The sequence below is a fragment of the Apodemus sylvaticus genome, chromosome 12 (genome assembly GCF_947179515.1).
Source record: "Apodemus sylvaticus chromosome 12, mApoSyl1.1, whole genome shotgun sequence".
In the NCBI taxonomy this organism is placed as follows: Eukaryota; Metazoa; Chordata; class Mammalia; order Rodentia; family Muridae; genus Apodemus; species Apodemus sylvaticus.
The window spans coordinates 13246452-13266065 of NC_067483.1; the positions used below are offsets into that span (position 1 = coordinate 13246452).

At 35.7% G+C, this 19614-nt stretch overlaps 1 protein-coding gene across 3 annotated transcripts in view; it reads left to right on the forward strand.

The window, feature by feature from the left end:
- The window catches only part of LOC127697246 (contactin-associated protein like 5-3), an 883854-nt gene that overhangs the window by 16063 nt on the left and 848177 nt on the right, over positions 1 to 19614 (forward strand). The window lies entirely within an intron of this gene.

A 19614-nucleotide genomic window follows, 5' to 3' on the forward strand; every position in this document is an offset into this window, starting at 1 on the left:
ATTGAATGATTGCACAATTGATATTTTTGGTGGTTACAGGAATCATGCTCACATTCACAGACGTATATCCGTACTATTAAGAGACACTTTTGTCCAAGATCAAAATAGAACTATTATAGCAATGTTTGTGTGTGTGTGTGTGTGTGTGTGTGTGTGTATACTCAGAGACCAGAGGAAAGCATCAGGCATCAGGTGTCTTCTACTATCACACTCCACTTATTTCCTTTGAGGAAGTGTGTCTCTTACTGAAACTAGAGATAATATTTTTCATCGATGCAGGTAATTACCAAACCCAAGGATCCTTTTATCTCAACTCCTGCTCTGTAATATTGACATGAGAGGCATGTAGAAGACTATGTATGGTACATCACAGAATAATCTCACCGGTTCTAGTAGGACTGTTAAACATTTATCTTCTATGGTTATGTGGTTCCAATAATCTTCTGAAAGTGTACAAATAATTGTATATATGTGTGTAGAAAATTAGGTAGAATAAATATTTTCATATTTTATCTTATTTTTAAAATATGACCATGAGCCAGTAAGTGAATAAAAGGGTAAATGGTCTGAGAATCTCATTACCCTGAATGTCCACTGGAAAAAAGGTGCTCTCTTTTCAGATTCTGACAGGGTGATTTGAGGTCCTGGGAGCTGAAAGGGGTTAAAAAAAAAGCCTTCCAAAGTTATCAAATGTAACTGACTTACAGAACAAGAAAGATGTGGACAAAAATGGATAACTTTAAAGTTGACACTATTTTACGAGTGGCCAAATATGCAATTTTCAAACAATCTGAGAATAATATGAATGAATAATTTTAGGATGAAAGAAGAGAGATTTTCATGAGAAATTATCCACAGTTCATTCCTTTCTTTCCTCCATCACTAATACTACCCTTTCACAAAAGAGGAAAGGACAGAATGCAGCAGTTTAATATCTAGAATTTGCACACCCTTGAATATCCACATAAAACAGTTGTCACCTACTGAGAGAGCATTGAGATTTGATCATCCCCACTGTATTAGAAGAAATATGGCTGAATGGTCCTTTTTCTTTTCAAATATTATGTGCACTGTGCAATCACCTAACCATAATCCAGTCAGGTTAAGTTACAGGATAAAATACATTTCCAATGAGGAAGGAAGACAATTGGATGTTAATACCTGGGAGAAAATCTAGACATAGTACAAATGGATTTTGTTTTACCAAAATTGCATTGGTGTGTTTTGAATTTCCCTGAGTAATCCATGCTTTATATAAAGCAAAGAGAACACAGTCTGAGCTTGGGGTGTATAAAGCAAGATGGAAACTTCCTTATCTCTTTTAAAGTTAGAAGAATATTGAAATGGATATTAATATTTCTACTCATATGAAATTTATTTGACATAAAAAATTAAGAATCATCAACCTAAACTGTGGAAACAGCTTGTTTAAAAATCCACTGTCCCCAGCCTCTACAAGGGTGTAAGTACTGACTGCTTCTCATGTAAAAGCAACTGCTAGACCAAGAAAAAATGAAAATGCATTAATCTTCAAAGTAACTATAGTGAAGTGAATGCTGAATTTCAGTTAACATAAAGTTAGCCAGAGCATAGTTTGATGAGCTGTTTGCTTGGTTTTCATAATGCTGAAAATGGGTAAAGCTTAATTATTGTTTCTGGAGATGGGGTTCACAGTTTTCAATGTACAGGCTGATGGGAAAATTCCCATTTGGCAGCTGTAGTGGCTGTTGTTAATAATAACTGGATGTAATATAGACTCACCTATGAGAACTACCCTTGGTTTTTCTAGACTGCGTTAATACAATAGGAAGACCTATCAAATGTAGCATCCAAAATGTGGTAGGTAGAATGGGAGTGTTTCCACCATAGACTCATGTTTGAATACTTGCCAGTTGATCAAATTGATCCCTGGAGATAATAAATAACTACTGAATCCCCAATTCTCTTACTATCTCTATCTGCCTCTCTCTGCCTTTCTCTGTCTCTCTCTGTCTCTCTCCCCCATCTCTCTCTCTCTCTCTCCCCAAATTCCCATACTCTCTCTCCATCCTGCCTGTGAATGAGATGTAAGATCTCAGCTACTTCTCCAACATTATGCCTGACTACCATTTTCCATGCTCTATGCCCAATGCTCATATACCCTTACGCCTTGGAACTGTGAGCATCCAAATTAAATTCTTTCTTTTATACAGTGGCTTACTCATGGTATATTTTTACAGTAATTAAAAGTAATTGAGACATCTGGGCAGTGCCATTGTACATTCTTTTGTCCATTAAACAAACAGACAAAAATAATGAAAAAGATAAAGTGAATTGAACATTAGTATTCATTCCTTTCTTTTTCCTGAATGTTGGCACAATGTGACCTATTTACACAAATGATACTATACTCATAAACTTTTAGCTGAAAGAAATTCTCTCTTCTTCACATTGCTTTTGTTAGATCTTTTATTAAAGTAATGAATAGAGTGACTAATACAACAGAGAAGAAACAACAGCTGACAGTGGTTCACCATTTCATCCATGATTATTGATATGCATGAAATTTGGCTTTGATCTGTGTTTCTCCATCATATGTCCCATCCAAACTTAATATGATTTAATTTAATTTAAACAGCCTGAACTAGGACATCATTACATTGCAATCCATGGTCGATCTTATTCTGTTGAGTCAGGGACTCTCCCTGGATGTAGAACTAGGCTATTCTCTGTTGATCTCTCACAGGAAAAGGACATTGAGTCATTAAGTAATTTGCAGGACCACCTCTGTCTTGTCTTAGGACTAGAGACTGGATTTAATGTGATCTTGAGTGTAAAGTAAATGTTCTTATCCACATAGCCCATATATGGAGTCCTCGTCATTCTTAAACACTCACTTTCTTTTGTTCAGTGTTTTTCTATCACTAATGCACACTTCTGTCTGCTACAAGTTTTCTTGTCATATATCAATCTCTATTCTGCCTCAGTTTGTTATCCCTTAAAAACACTACCTACTCTTATCAAACATTATTAGTTTATTAAACTGGTAGCATATTACAGTAGAGGCAAATTTTACAGAATAAGTGGGAAAAGGACCAATTCTCTTCTAGGAATAAATGATGACAAATCTTGTCACTTGATGTTTCTCTGTAAAAAATTGTAAAATTTTTGCCTTGCATGTTTTGTGGGTATTCATGACAAAGAGAACAGTTGTAGCTCTTAAATGTCAACCCCCCTTTTTGCCATCCCTGGAAGAAAGGTTTTCATAGTAGGAACATGCAGACAGGCATTAAATTCCTTGGCTAGAGGTACCATGTATTGAGAATTAGGATGTGTGACTAGCAATTCCAATACCAATGTCCATGCTAATACCAATACCAATACCTCACTGTCAAAGCTAAGAGATCCATGCATCTGGTACTCTGTTAGCAAGAGTCACCACAGGATGCCTGTCTATATTTCTGTGGAGAAAAGTGCTACAAATTCGATAGTCAGAAAAGCAGAATTGATTTCAACTGCACAGTTACAAGTTTAGCATTTTTTTCTTTCTTAAAAACCTGTATTTCTCATTGGAAAGCCATTCATGTTTTTCTTTACCCTGATTCACCAGGATAAAAGAATTAACCATATACTCTTCTAATTAAGAAGCTAATAATGAAGGTATAGGACATGGATATCTGGTCTCTAAAAATTTAAACCATTATGATTTAGATTTAAACTTAGATTACCTTTAAGAATCTCACAGGCAGGGCTGGAGATATTGCTCAAGTGTTAAGAGCACTGACTGTGCTTCCAGAGGTCCCGAGTTCAAATCCCAGAAATCACATGGTGGCTTACAACCATCTGTAGTGAGATCTGATGTCATCTTCTGGTGTGTCTGAAGATAGCTACAATGTACTTATATATAATAAGTACATAAATCTTGAACAAATAGAATCTCAAAGGTGATGTGTTTGCATATGTAAGTGGATGCATTTCAAGTAGATTTTTAGCTGGGTCAGAGATTACTGGCAAACTTCTTCCTTGATTTATGTTAAGATGCTAAGGATGTGACTTGGGTCTGCTATAGCCTACCACAGACAGAGGATAGACTAATAAGGAAGAGATCATGTCAAAAGCCTGAGAGAAGAGTTGAGTTTTCTGTGGTTTTGGCCATATACATCATCTGTCAGAAACTGTTCTGGGTACATTATTCTGAGAAATACTGACATGCAGAGGTTTATATTTACAGCTTTTAGTTGCAAAGTCCTCTGAGACCTAGTAGGGGGTGTAGGGACTAGTGACTCTTGGGTGGATATCCAAAGCCCATTTGTTTTCCTGTCTTAAGTGTTGCATAGGTCTATAATCATTAGTTCCAGGCTTCTTGACTGGCAGAAGTGGGGAGTTCTCAGCCAATTGACATTTTCTCAGGAATCCCATATATAATAGTCTCCTAAGATGGGGAATTATATCTTCACTGGAAACCAGGGTCATGGGGTAGGGTCAGACCTGTACAGGATCAGTCCCCAGAATTAGCTCAATTCAAATTAGGACCCACTCAGGTTACCCTGGGTGTCATAAGGCTTTTCCAATTCAATGCACCAAAATATTGTTCCTTGTTATTCAGCTCCAAAAGATCAAGCAGGAGTTGACTCAAATGCAAACACATTAGTGTCTTTTTACTCAACCTTTAGCTTGGACTTACTCACCCCCAGACACAGCAGGATAGTTTGGTGAAGAAATCCCTGACTGTCATCTGGATATGGTTTTATAGGAAATGGGAACAAGTGAGAGCTATCCATCCAGGAAAGCATCTAATTGAATGAGTATTGTAAGCTGACAGGAAGGTGCTCTGAAGCAAGACTGTGAAAATTCAAAAATGATCTAAAAGAACATCTGAAACAATCAGACTAATTTTTGACTAATTGTTACTAGGAAGTAGTAAGGGTATAATTCTGTGGTATCAGCCAAGGACAAGCCATGGGTTCCTTCTTGGTATTTATATGCAACTTGGGTTCAGCAGCAGGTCAAGTTCTCAGGTTGTCATTTCTTTCATTTTCTTTTAAGGTGGAGTTCACTCCCAAGATGGAGTAGATTTAGACTCTTAAAATCATTATTTGTATGCATGACTGAGGCACTGTTGATCCAAACACAAAAAGCATACACTGTTGTGTATAGCACTAATGACAGAAACAGCAACAACAAGTCAAACGAGTAGAAGTAGAATAGAGACTAACTCAACATTTGTCTCTAATGTAAAGAGTAAGGAACAGAATTTCTTATATTGAAATTCTTTATTTGTATAAGAAAGGGGAGGACACATTAAAGAGAAAGAGCATGGAGCTAAGAGAAAAATCCACTTGGGACACTTCTCTCCATCTATCATGTAAGTTCCAGGGATCAAACTTAAATTGTCAGACTTGGCAGCACCCATGACCTCTCGTGAGATGGCTTAAACTGAAAAGTAGTTGCTAAGTGCAGGAACCTTCACTGTAGGCATTTTAGTGCCCAAATACCTGAAGAAAAATAACTTACTCATCGGGAAGCCATCAATTGCTAATATTTTTTTTCATTAAAATTAATGTGGGTAGGGTTTCATGCTCATCCACCCACATTCATCCTGTCAGTCTTGCTGACTTGAACTTGTGCAGGTAAGTCCAAATGTGCAACAACCCAGTTCTTTATACAAATACAGTTATGCTACATTCCCCTTTAGGATCTTATAGTCTTTCTGCCTCATATTCTCAGATGATGTCTGGGTCTTGCAAGTGTAAGGAGAGTAGAAGGGGAGAGTTGATATAATTGTAAAATTAAGGTTGAGCTTACATTGTCATTAATTCTCTGCATGTTACCAGTTATGCATCTGTTGGTTCATCATTATCTACTGAAAAACAAAGCTTCTCTGGTAAAGTTTGAGAGATCCACTAATGTGCACACACTAATATTAAATCTGAAGACTCTGTTTAATACTATTTTTATGTACTTTCAAGAGACTATTGTAGTAGAATTTTCCTTAATGTATGTTACATGAGCAGACATGGATGTCAACTTTCTTAATTATTCCAGTCATGAGTTCTACCTTGTAGCATGTGTTTTATTTCAAATAAAAAATAGTTGTTATTATCACAAAATTAATGCCATTGTTCAAATGGGCATATCTTGTTAATCTACTGAATATTGTAGCTCTTGAGATTCACAGATGGGTAAAATCAATGGTTAATTTTCTACTGTGGTAGCTTTCACATCACTTTTCAGTACTATGAAAGTTAGCCATTAAGGGTAAGTGCCTTACTGTCTTATGGCTCAAATATGTGTTTCCTTCATCAATAGGATCACACCACCAATTATAGATGGTAACAAAAAGAAATGTTAATAGCTTAAAAATTTTGAAATCTTTGGAAACAATATGTGGATCAAAAATTATAAATAGGTCTACCACAAAATGCAACAATACAATTCTTTGGTATATACCCAAATGGCTCTATAATATAATACAGTTACACTTCTTCATCTGTTTTATTAACAGTAGCCAGGAAATGTAAACAACCTAGATATCAATCAACTGCTAAGTGGATAATGCATTTGTAATATCTTTATGGAATTGACTTTGACTTCGTTGTTAAAAAAAGGAAATTGTAAAAATTTAAAGTAAATTAATGGAACAAGAAATAATCATTCTGCATGATGCATACCAATCTAAAAACAAAACAAAACAAAACAAATACCATATTTTTGGATCATGGATTTCATTCTTCTGGTATGTGTAGTTACATTGGAATTCATTAGAATCCTCAAAACTGAGCAGTCAGCAAAGGAAAAAAGAGACATTCAAGGTAAAGGGAAATAGAATACAAGGGAAATAGAATACAACTGCATGTAGAGGAAATTTGTAATTGAGAAGCAGGAAGGTTTAGGAAGAGTGGGAGGTGTAATGGAAGTGTCAAAGACTATTTACAGGGAGGATAAATAACCTTGAAAACCATTGTTTTCAAATAAATTATTGCTGAAGTTTTCTGACATACATACATATGCACACATCAAAAAATAATTAAATGCAATTATCCTGCAATGGGGAGAAAGCCTCTCCTAGACACAAAGTCTTAGATACAAAGCCAATCCCAAGTATGAGTGAGATATCCTAAACATTTTTAAAGCTGCTGATGAATATATAAGGAAATGGAATAATTATAAATATTAACATTGAGTTTATGCATGTTATTTCAATCTCATTATAAACTATGAAAACTAGAGTGTTTTCTTTCTTTGGCATTAACTGGAGTCCCATGAAAAGCTCTTGGCAGTTTTCTTCCATGATATGATTTACAAACCTCTTTCTAAGCTTTGATGAATCATCATATTCTTAGTCTGCTCAAGCATCTAGTTGGCATAATTTTTTTCAATGCCATGAAACATATGTTGACCCTTAAGTTTATGTGTATCATCAGTGCCTCTAGAAAACCTGCAATATAGTCATCAAAGCCAGTTGAAAAAAAAGTACTTGTTGACAACTTTATATAATGCATTGTGAATTTCCCTCTCATTGACATGTCATTATGTTTTGTTTCATTTTTTTGTTTTGTTTTGTGATTCTGCCTTTATGAGCATGGGGGTGAAGTTTTCCATTAGAACATGGACAAATCCCCAGTAGCTACTCTACTCTACCCCCTGTCTAGTTCAGTAAGTACATTCCCTTGATAATAGTACTATGTATACGCTAAAAAAAAAAAAACCCTTTTAAATAAGTTTATAAACTCCATCTATATGTGAATATTCTTAAAACAAGTTTATTTTGTTTGTTCATGGATTACTTAATATATCTAAATGTCCTCTGCTATACTTTTCAATATATATTCTCTGAACATTACTAGTATACCACAGAATAATTTATTAACTGCACTTTGTAGGACATGGTTCAAAATGTTTCTGGATATTGTCTATTCTATGTGAGGTTTAGTCAAAAATTAAATCACTATTGTAAGCCCTGCTTAGGAGATCATGATTAGTAGATGCTTCTCCTATCCTACCCTACCCTAACCTAACCTAAACTAAACTAACTTAATCTATCCCTTGAAATCAATCTAAGATAATGCCTTGAATTGGATAGTCATATCTATTTCCCTGGAATTTATGTTATCACAGGTTATTGAAAGGTCATTTATGGTTGACACTAAAAACATTTCATGTATTTCTTACTAAGCACATAGGAAAAGAGAAAGGCTTGCTTTGGCCTTAAGCACTGTTTATGATTCTAATCTCAACTTTTTCTTATTTAGATTGAACATTGTACCTCCACCTAGATCCCCATGTCTCTGTTTACCTTCTGTCAATATCATGATAATAAAACTCTTTTTCCTTATGCCTTACTTCTGATTAATCAAATAATAGAGTGTGGTTCACATCTCTGATGCCAGTAGTTTTTTTTTTTTTGACCATCTGGTAAGTTGTAAAAAATCTGAAAAGCTAAAGTTGGGTCAGGAAGATGTTTCCATGGAAAAATAATTAATCAATAACCCAAAAGACAGTTATAACATAAGCTTCATGAGCACTGGAGAAGAACTTGTGGTGCTTTCACTACCAAGCCTGGAAAAATCCTTGAAAATTCTACATCTGTGCTATAGCGCTTCATGAAATAGATCCTTGTTTTGGTTTCCTTTGCATTTGGGGGGTATGGTAGGAATTGGGTTTCTCACCTCCCATACATTCATAAAAATTGCTCATGTATAGTCTATTAATTGTGATATATTGAGTTGTAAATAGTCTATTAATTGTGATATATTGAGTTGTAAGAGTACTTTAACTACCTACTGACTAGTATTTTTAGAATTAGATAAATGAGAAAAAAATATGAAAGGACATGATTTGTATCACTTTTTCACAAAGGGGAAAAAGTCTTTCTTTTGTTCTGTGTACTGTGTGTGTGTGGTGTGTGTGTGTGTGTGTGTGTGTGTGTATTTGTGTGTGCATCTTCTTATCTTGTGCAGGCAATACTTTCATCTTTAACTCTTATCATCTCTACCTCTATATCTATATCTCTCTATAGATAGAGATGATAGAGATATAGAAATAGATATATAGTTTCATGATATATCATAAAAAAGCAATTGAAGACTTTTCCTAAATCATGGCTTCAAAATAAATGCTTGGATTATAAATCCTAGAATCATCACCTAGTAGTTGGATATTATATTCTATCTGTCAAACACCATCACCTTCCAAAGCTGCTGTGAGGAATAAACTAATGACTAATAAACCAGAAGCCTAAGGATTGTACCTATATATATTAACAGCACTCAATAAATATGCTCTTTATTATAAAAGTACAATCAATATATGAACTATAAATTTTGCATGCCATCTTAGTTCAGCTTGGAACAAGAGAGAAAAGCTCGTCCATATTTTCAACTTTCCAGAAAGATGTATTTTGAGAATTAAATTTAAATTTTCCTGTAATTGTGTTTGTATTCTTTTTTATAGGACTAATCAGTAGCTATTGTCCAAGCTTACAAACACAGTATTTATCAACTTAAGTCATAAATATCATAATAAAATCCAAGTAAAGTGCTTATTTTCATGAACCACATGATATTCTATAGTACACACTGTGTCCAGTTCTTGAGGATAAATATTCTGAGTAAAATTTCCTGCTGCCTCAAATAGCAAAATGCTTTCAAATTTCCATAAGCTATCATATTATTTTCATACTGCTGCTCACCTCAGAGGAGACAACAATGACAGACACAAGGAACATGCCCACCTTAAGAAAACTTTGTGAATCAATGAGTACACTGGGATTAAACATGAGGATGGGTGTCATGCTGGCAAGCATACCCATCATTAGTGTTGAACCATAAAAGCTGCATCCTCAGAGATCTTTCATCAATGGAAGGAAACTCTCAATGTCTGGTCATAGTACCACCCCTAACCCCAGAGTTGTTTCTGATTCACTGGGAAACCCTATGAATTGTACAAGTTTCAGGAACTGTCTGATGCCTTTCATTTTAGTTTCATCTTAGAGTTGTTAAATTTTTTTTCTTCTTGATTATCAAGGAGACTCTCTCCAAGACTGAATGTTTCAATTTAGGGGAAATTCCAAATGAGTGTGGCAGCTTTATATATGTAAGCTGAAAGAGGCATTCCTGAATTTATTGCCCATCAAATACTGCAGGACGACTTTGAACAGCATTTTCCGTCTCATTCACCTTGTTAGACACTTATCACTGTCATTTCCTAGGCTCACTCTGGATGGAATATAAGTAGAAAGTGGCACTGAATCCAGAGACCATCTATCTTGGGAAGTCATGGGTTACAGCTTAGAGATTTCCTGGGATAAAAATAATGCTGTGGTTATATTTTTTGTACATCTGCAGCAATTATTCCATAAATAAATGTTACCTGCACTTTTACGGTCAGCCTAAAGGAATCATGTGTAATGAGATTCTGAAATGTCAGGCATAGTCAAATGAGAGGACTTTTTCCTGGGTCCCAACCATGGTAAAAATTGCTGAGCATAGCTGATCCATTTTATTGATGAAATTCTATTGATGAAATATGGTGATATTCAGCCCTTGTGTCTAGTGAGCATCCATAGATATATTCAAAAATATCATTCATAGGTATGGTATGGAACCACTAACACTTCTTATTCATTATATTTTTCCACAGATAAAGTGTTGTATTATGTTTGCATGTTCATATGCATGAGTATATGTGTGTCAGTATGAAACTGTTGGAAGTCTGAGGAAAACCTCAAATGTCAGTCTTTTCCTTCCACCCTGTTTGTTTATTGTTTATTTATTGTTCACTAACTTGCACAACAGGATTGCTAGTGCTCAATCTTCCAAAGATTCTTTGTTTCCAGCTTCTCACTTCACCATAAATGTACTGGGATAATCGGTATCCACTATCATACAGGGGTTCTAAGCATCCCAAGTCAAGTCTTTTGTTTAACAGCCAGAATTTTCTCTGAACCCAACTTGCATTTTTATTTTCAAAACATCCTTTCTATTTAGTACATAGTGGAAAAGGTTTCAGTCCCAAAGCTATGTCATTTGCATGTAAATTGATTCTGCTAGAAAGAAATCACATTAAGTGAATTAAATCATACTAGACAACAAATGCTTAGACTTAATAGACATGTAAAGGTATGCATACACTGATAACACCGAAGCAGAGGTGAAGCGGTGAAACAAAGGAGACTGATAGCAAAGAGAAGGAGAAAGGGGGAAGGAGGGTGTATGCCTGTGTGTAGGAATATGATCCAAGCACACTACTCATGTGCATAAAAATCTCCTAAGCATCAAAACTTATTCATTTAAAATATGTGGTATACTAAAACTGAGAAATGCATACATCCTTTTATAGATGACAATTTTCTATTACTACATAAAATTGCTCTCTATAATAGTTTTTTCTCATACATATTTAAGTGGTATCACAATGCGCACAAATGCAATACCTCTTATAGAACCTGAAATCATGTTTTTGAAACTTCCCTCCAGCAATACTCTATTTGTAACAGAAAATAAGCTACATATTTATCTCAGCTAACAGCCCTTCAGGGATATGCACCTGATAACATTTCTCCTCTCTTGATTAAAGCTCAAAATCTACCTTAACCACTTCCTTCATTAAGTGACTTTATAAGTAGTCTGCATTGTAACAGTCTTTCCCTGAAACTTCTCTGATGGGTATGAGTCACTTTTAGAAATTAGAAGGAAGATGTTCAAAGGTGTTAGCTTCTTACATATATCCATTACACAGAAGCATCTATCTTCACTGCTTCCTTTTACTGAGATTAGGTCTGAGAGGTTGACTTTCTCTTCTTCTGCTTCTCCTTCCCCTTCCCTTTCCCCTTCCTCTTCCCTTTCCCCTTCCTCTTCCTCTTCCTCCTCCTCCTCCCCCTTCTTCTTCTTCTTCTTCTTCTTCTTCTTCTTCTTCTTCTTCTTCTTCTTCTTCTTCTTCTTCTTCTTCTTCTTCTTCTTCTTCTTCTTCTTCTTCTTCTTCTTCCTCTTCCTCTTCCTCTTCCTCTTCCTCTTCCTCTTCTTCTTCTTCTTCCTCCCCTATTCCTCCTCCTCTACTACTACCACCAGGACTGCCACCACTACCACCATGGCTACTAAATAATTTTATTATTCAGAAGTACCTTGATATTAGCAAATATCTAATCCCCTGGCACATTTTATTTAGCATAACTTGTAAGGTAGCCATAGAGCCATATGCAGTGTTTCTTACAATAACAGTGTACTGGGGAGAGTACTACAGGGTAAGAACACTTTCTGTGTAAGTATGAGCATGTGGGTTTTGATCCAACATCGATGAGCACTAAAATGTTACTGTGCAAGTCACTAGCTCAGGGTTAGAGGGATGGGCAGAAACAGAATGATCACTGAGGCTTGTTGGCTACCAGCCTTACAGTAGATACTGAACTCCAAGCTCAGGACCCCATTTTCAAGGGAATTAGTTACAGAATGATACACAATGACCTTCTCTGACGTCCACTTGGACGCTTCCACCAATCCATACACATGCACACACACACACACACACACACACACACACACACACACACACACACAGGCTTGCACCAAATAAAGATTTAAAATGCACAATAAACACAAACAGTATCTAGAGATCCCATTCATCTATCCCCAGACATCCAGAATAGCAATTACTCTTAAAATTGTACAATAGACCAATCAAGATGAGACTATAAAGTATTCGAAATAAAAAAGTATATCACTATAGTGTCCCTTATTTGCCTGATCATAGTCAGTATCCATGTGGCCTCAAACTAATGTTAATTTTGGAAAGTTACCAACAATTTTTCATCCAATAATCTCATCATCATGAATGTTGTAAGTATATCTGCACTGTAGGCAGCATCAATTTGTCTTTTTCATTTTACATAGTCTCTGCAGATTCAATGTTGCATGAACCCAAGCAATCATCATTTATCTATTTGTAATTCTTGCCCAGTAGTTTCCACAGGGTGGTCATACTTTGCTTAACTTGTCTTTGCTGAAATATAATTGTGTTGCCTAAATTTAACTGCTATTAGATATGAAATTGATGTAAAATTTGGACCAAATTTTATGACTACATTAATTATTTTATCTTAAGTATATACCAAAGAATATAATAGCCAAGCTGGAAAGTGTTGACATAACCTGTTTAAAGTGCCAGTCAGTATATGTTCCAAATATCTGTACAAGTTCTGACCTTCACTATGATTTGCAACAAAGTTGATTTCCCAAATCTCAGAAACTAATTGGTAGCATCGCTGTTTTTCAAGTTGTACATTGCTATAGATATGTATTGATCTCCCCTTGTATTTTAATTGTCTAGTGAGGTGTCTTTAGATGGTGATTTGGCATCTGAATGTTCTTTGAGTTGAAATTCACTTTAGGTATATTTCCCTTTGATTACTGACTGTTTACTTCCTTTTGAGGCTTTGGAATTAGGTCCCACACTAGATACAGGAATTTAGTTGTAGATAAACCTTGAGTAAGTTTTCAGCAGTGTACTTAATTTTCACAGTCCAATTTGGAGGAACATTTTCCGAGTTGTAAGACATTGGATTTATCTGTATGGATTTTGTATGCATTGCCAAGCCTTTAGTGCCTAAGATTCTCTGCCAGGGTTTACTTATTAAACATTAATGATTTCAAAAGGTTATTTGTCTCCACTGAACAGCTTTTAGGCATTTTTCTAGAACCAGTTAGTGTGAATACCAAGTCTATTGCATTGGCCTATGCATCTGTTGCCCCACAAACTTCTTACAAATGTTTAATTCATAGGGCTGCAAGAATGCTGCAAAAGGTAAATTGATGTTGCTCCTCGTGCCTTCCCTTTTTGTAACAATTTATTTTAAAAACTGAAATTATTCTGATTTTCTTCCTTTTGAATATTCACAAAGGAATGACCTTTGAAAAACAGAATGCATCCTTCAGACTCTAATGGGAAACTTTGCTCATGTGTGCTTTTCTAGGAATAATGGAGCCTCTCCTATCTAAGTTTTGTACTTAGATTACCGTAACCAATTGCTAGTTTGTAACATATAAAATCTTGTCAGCATTTGGTTTAAATTTAGATACAACTGGTAATTATTGGACTGTTTACAAATATATGCAATTTTTATTGCCATGTATACTCATTCTATATTATTATTATTAAGTATATCTAAATTCTTCAACTCACTTACCAATTCATAGAGTCTTTTAAAAATTCTTATCTCACTACTTAGGCAATAATTTTGAACAGTCTTTGCTTCCTTCACATTTTCTGCACAAAATATTCAGTGCTTTGCCAGGAAATGTAGTGCTAGACACAATATTTTCCAAAGTGCTTAAATTTGTTATTTTTGTGCATGCATTATGTGTGTTCTGGGACATGTGTGCCCTGGTGCTATTGTGAAGGTCACAGGTACAGGACATGATTTGTGGTCATATAGGCTCAAGGCATATCTCCATTTTAATGAGGTGCCTAAAGGCTTGGAAGACTTAGCCAATAAGCTTTCCTTCCCAGACACTCTTCCCTGCAAAAGGTATTTAACGTCAGGCTCACGCTGAGACGTGGGGTATGGTTTTATTCATCCACCTTATGCCATGTCAATAAATGCCTTAAAGCCATGGACTGCCTCTTTTCATCAGGATCTGCCATGGGGAACCATGGAGAAGGCTTTTGCCTTCGAAGGCCTCTCTGTTATCCCAGCCATGGCCACCAAGTCTGCCACCAGCCAACAAGCAAGAAGAACTCCCCTCCTCGGGACCCCTTTTCCTCTGGCCCCAGGCCACATTCAGACCTCAGACCCCCACTCCAGTTTTCAGCTCTTCTATGCTGTTCAGCAGCACCCAGGTGTCCAAGACTTTGAGAACCAGATGACCCCCAGCATTGTCGCAGGCCCAGGGACCCCCCCAAAGCCAGCTCCAGTTATCCTGCCCCTCCTTGTGTGCTTACCCACCCCCAGAGTGACAGAATGAGGTAAACACAATCAACCTTTCCTTGTCCTGCCTCCTGGAGTGGCTGAGTCCTGTGGCAGACCAGACATGGGACACATAACCCTATACTTGGCCAAAACACTAAAATTGATCTAGATCCCCAGCCCTGAAGCACTTCCTTAATAAATAGTTAAGTTTTATCAAATGCTTTTATTACATTGATTCCAGATTTTCCCTCATTATGCCCTTAAGGAAATGGTTAACGCTAAACTACCTTTAACTGTTTAATACTTAATCTGTAAACTTATCTGTGATGAGGATCATCTCATTTCAAAATAATACTTAATTTCTTCTGTACGCTGAAAATTGTGTAAAGATTCTATATCTCTATTGATGAAAATTGTTCTCTCTCTTCTCTGTATATATGTGTGTGTGTGTTTGTGTTTGTGTTTGAGTCAAGTAGTTGTTAGATTTTGTGAGTGTTGAAATACAAGCCTTCTATTAAGCCTTCATCACAATGTGATTGCATGATTCCTTATTACTACATCTCCTGAGCCGGAAAAGATCCACCCTCTCTGAGAGATCTTTGGGACTCTGGTTGAGGAATCAGTACTAGCCAATGCCTTCAACTCCTAGGTGTGTACTTAGCCTGTGTTCTCAACATGTAGTTGCTTCCTTACAGTTTTCAGGGATAGGAGTCAAATTCTGTATTCTGTATTTAAGGTGGAAAATTTTTTATATAATATTTAACTAAATAAAGCAGCACATTTCAGTAAGTTTTCTGATCTGTGATATTTCTTTTTTCAAATCTACGTTCCATTGGTGAAGAGCCCTGTGCTTGGGATGGTGGTGGGATTTTTGGTTTTTAGTATATTTTGGTTTTGTTTGGAGTTGTGTTTGCTTGATTTTATTGTTTGTTGTTCCTCATCAAACACTGGCTTTTGCAGGTTCCAGTTTTTCACCTCCAAGTTTGTTTCATATGATGCAGAAAGATTAGGTGGAACCTTCCCTGTGGTACAATGAAATCTCAAGTTTTCCATTAGGTCTGCTTGAGTCTCCTAAGATCTCATATTCCTCTGATATTTGTTTGATTTACAGAGTCTAAAATTTTCACTTGTATTAAATGAGAAGAATGTAAATACTTTTTCTATTTCATTTCCTCTGAAATCATTGTTTAATGTAGGAGAAAAAATTCAATAGTTTATAAAGCCACCATGCTCTGATCACTCCCCTGAAGGCAACTCACTGAATGTTCTCACTTCTGTTTAGTACATTACATCTCAAAAAGTTGATGGATGTGAATAGAGAATGGTCAAGCAATTAAGAGAGACCACTTTCTGCTCTTGGAGTGAACCCAAGTTTGGTATGCATCACCCATATCAGGCAGTTCACAATCTTTTAATTCCAAGTCCTGGAAATCCAGCATCCTCTTCTGACTTCAGTGGGTTACCTGTACCCACACATGTACATGCAGGCACAGAGAAAAGTTCAAATTATAAATCTTCAAGGCAAAGGAAGAAAGGTGATGAAACTTACTGTGAGCAATACAAATAGAATGTTAAGTATGGTGATTTTATGTGCATATGTAACTTCTAGCTCCAATATACATGGTACATCAGTGCTTTAAGACATTGTCAGAACAGCCTAAACTTTCTGAGGTAGTAGAATTTAAATAACATTTTAAGATCAGAATAACAATATCTGATCTATGTGGAATATATTTTTGTTAAAACTATAAAATTGAGAATAATAAACCCACACTTTATTTGATTGATCTCAAATATTGACTGGCTGGCTTCAACTGGAAGTCTCCTAATCTTGATCTCTTTGCCCTATGTAATAGTTCTTCCTTCAACTGAAGGGAAATAATTATGTTGATTTAATCCTAGGTGAACATAGCTTATTCCCACAGAGTTAACACGTGAAAAAAAGTGTTATAATGGACCATGGCTAGCTAAGAGGTCTTGGTAGACCTTTACCCCGTTCTTCCTAACTTTTTTGTGTCTCTGTCCATTTTCAGCCTTCAGACTTAACTGTATGACAGTGGCCATGACCTCCTATTAAAGTGGCATCTCGCTAAGTCTACCTTACTCTCAAAGGTAGAATCATTGATAGAAATCACTTAATCTTTCTTTTTTAAAAAATATTTATTTTAGTTTTGCTTGGATTTTTTTGTTTATTTGTTTGTCCTTATGTAGGAATAAATATGTGACTGCAAGTGTTGTCAGAGACAGGTATAGAGTGTGAAACTCTAGGGGCTTAAGATACAGAAGGCCGTGAGATTTCCAAAGTTTGTATTGATAACTGAATGTAGTCTTATGGAAAGCAGTGCACACTCTTTAACTTCCTAGCTCTCTCTCTCTCTCTCTCTCTCTCTCTCTCTTTCTCTTTCTGTCTCTCTCTCTCTCTCCAGCCCCACTAAGCTCATTGTCTTCCATTTTTCTATGTTATGTTCCTTCCCTTACAGGGATTGCTTCAAGAAATGATATCGAAATAATGTATGGATAAGGAAAGATAAACAACAAAATTATCATGTATACTTGTAAGATTATTTCTTGACTGAATTAGTTTTTTGAAAAAATAAAAATGGTATTACATGGAAAAAGAATTTCAAGTGATTACAAAAATAATGCAGATTATCAGTCTTACTCTGATAATTTTCTTTTGAACATTCTCAAATATATAAGGAAAGAAAGATTAATCACTTACTTGAAAAATATGTTCATTTTTCTTAAATTAAAAATATATGAGTATAGAAAACTTATGAGGCACTGCTTGAAAAGTTTGTTTTCTGCAGAATCTATTTATTTAGCAGGAATTGATTTTAAGGCTGTTGATTTTCATCCACTATCTCCTGTGAATTAAATATATTTATTGAGTCCCTACAGGTGCAACAAATTTTAAAGTTAAATAGCAAAATTCTTGCCCCATTACTTTATGTTGTTTCTATTGTTTTTAAAATATAAATATATTTCATTTTAATCTATCTTTGGTAGTTTCATACATGAAAATATAGGCATATATGCTTTATTCCTTTAAACATAAACTTTGAATAATTATTTTAGAACTCACTTGTTTCTTGAACATATTCTCCACCTTTCCTCCCACAACTCCTCCAAGATCTACACATCACCTGCTATTATCCAACTTCATATCTTTTTATTTTTTTAATTACCCATTTACTCCAAGAGGACATCCACTGGAGCATGATCATCTTACCATGGGCCATGCCCTTAAGGAGAACTGACACTCAGGAGTCGTCAGTGTCAATAGTTTCTCAGTTAAGGTTGGGGACTAGAGAATCCCTAATGAATCTATGCCTGAACAATGACCGGCTTGGTCTTGTGCATATATGTACATTGAAATGTGGTTCATCAGAAGAATACTTATATTTCTATACAAATTCCTGAGTTCAATATTTAGTATGACCAATAAATAAGTAATATACATGCATAGAAAAATGATGAAAACAATCCCAGTCTTTAATGGAGCACTGAAATCTTTCTTAGCATATTTGCTACTATCACAGTAGTGGTATAGAAATATGGAGTGAACTAGAAAGGCAGTACAGTGATTGGGGGTTCTTCCTGAATTATCAAGAAGACAGTGTGTAGGATTCTGAGAACTGAATTTACAAGCACAGCATGTCTTAAATACCTATTCTACCTGTTCCACAGGATTCAATGCCCTCTCAAGTCTTCTGGCCTCAGCACATACACAAGAGTGTTGATCCCCCTGCACCCACCCATGTACATATATTCAGACACATACTCCTATAAATAAAATTTAAAAAATACTATTCTTTTTTAAAAAGAAAAATATGATAAGGAAATATGCATTGACTGCAGATTACACAGTGACCAAGTCTCTTTCATGTAACCTTTTCAGAGAAAGCTTGAAAATAGACAATACCCATTCACATTTATACTCAAGAGAAATCTGAGACATTGAGATAATGAGTAGCCTGTATAGTGCTACACACTAGTGGAAAAAAGATATTTCCATGTGGAATTTAAGAAATGAGCTCACTGTTCTGTCAAATACATTAAACTTGTTGGTCTCAACAGCCACCCGAAGTTTAATAAATATGCCTCTCAAGATTTGAAAGGAAAAGACAATGAGAAGAAAGTAGAATCTCCTTATGGTGAAAGATGAAGGATTTGCAGACGCAAATAAGAGGGAAATGTAGGGAAAGAATCACTAACAGATCTCCCATACCTAGAAGTCAGGTGAGTGTGCATAAGAGGGAGATGTAATAGGGAACACACAGAACCTGTCAAGGTAGGGCGAAACAGAGGAGAATGTGTCAGTACTAACAGATGCAACAATGAATCAGAATCATGGCCTTTCAGTGAAGATCAACCAGAACAGTTCTTAAAGGGGAGAATGATGTCAATGAACTACTTTCTAGAGTTGGGTGATGAATGAGGGAGAAAGAGGAATATCTATGTGGCTAATAGTAATGATATTTAGGCCCAGAGTATAGTGCAATACAATTTTTATGTTCTAACACTCAGTTTCAACAGCAGAAAAGTTGGAATAACAGGCAGACTCACTTTGTATTGTTCCCATGAAATTCTATTATGTAGCGATTCAAGCACAATAAATATACCCTTTAAAATATATATTCTGTAGATTGGATTTCTTGGGTATAATATGTAGCCAGGAGAAGCCAAAGTGTTGTAGGTTTCTTATGGGAGAGACCTGACTCATAAGTGAT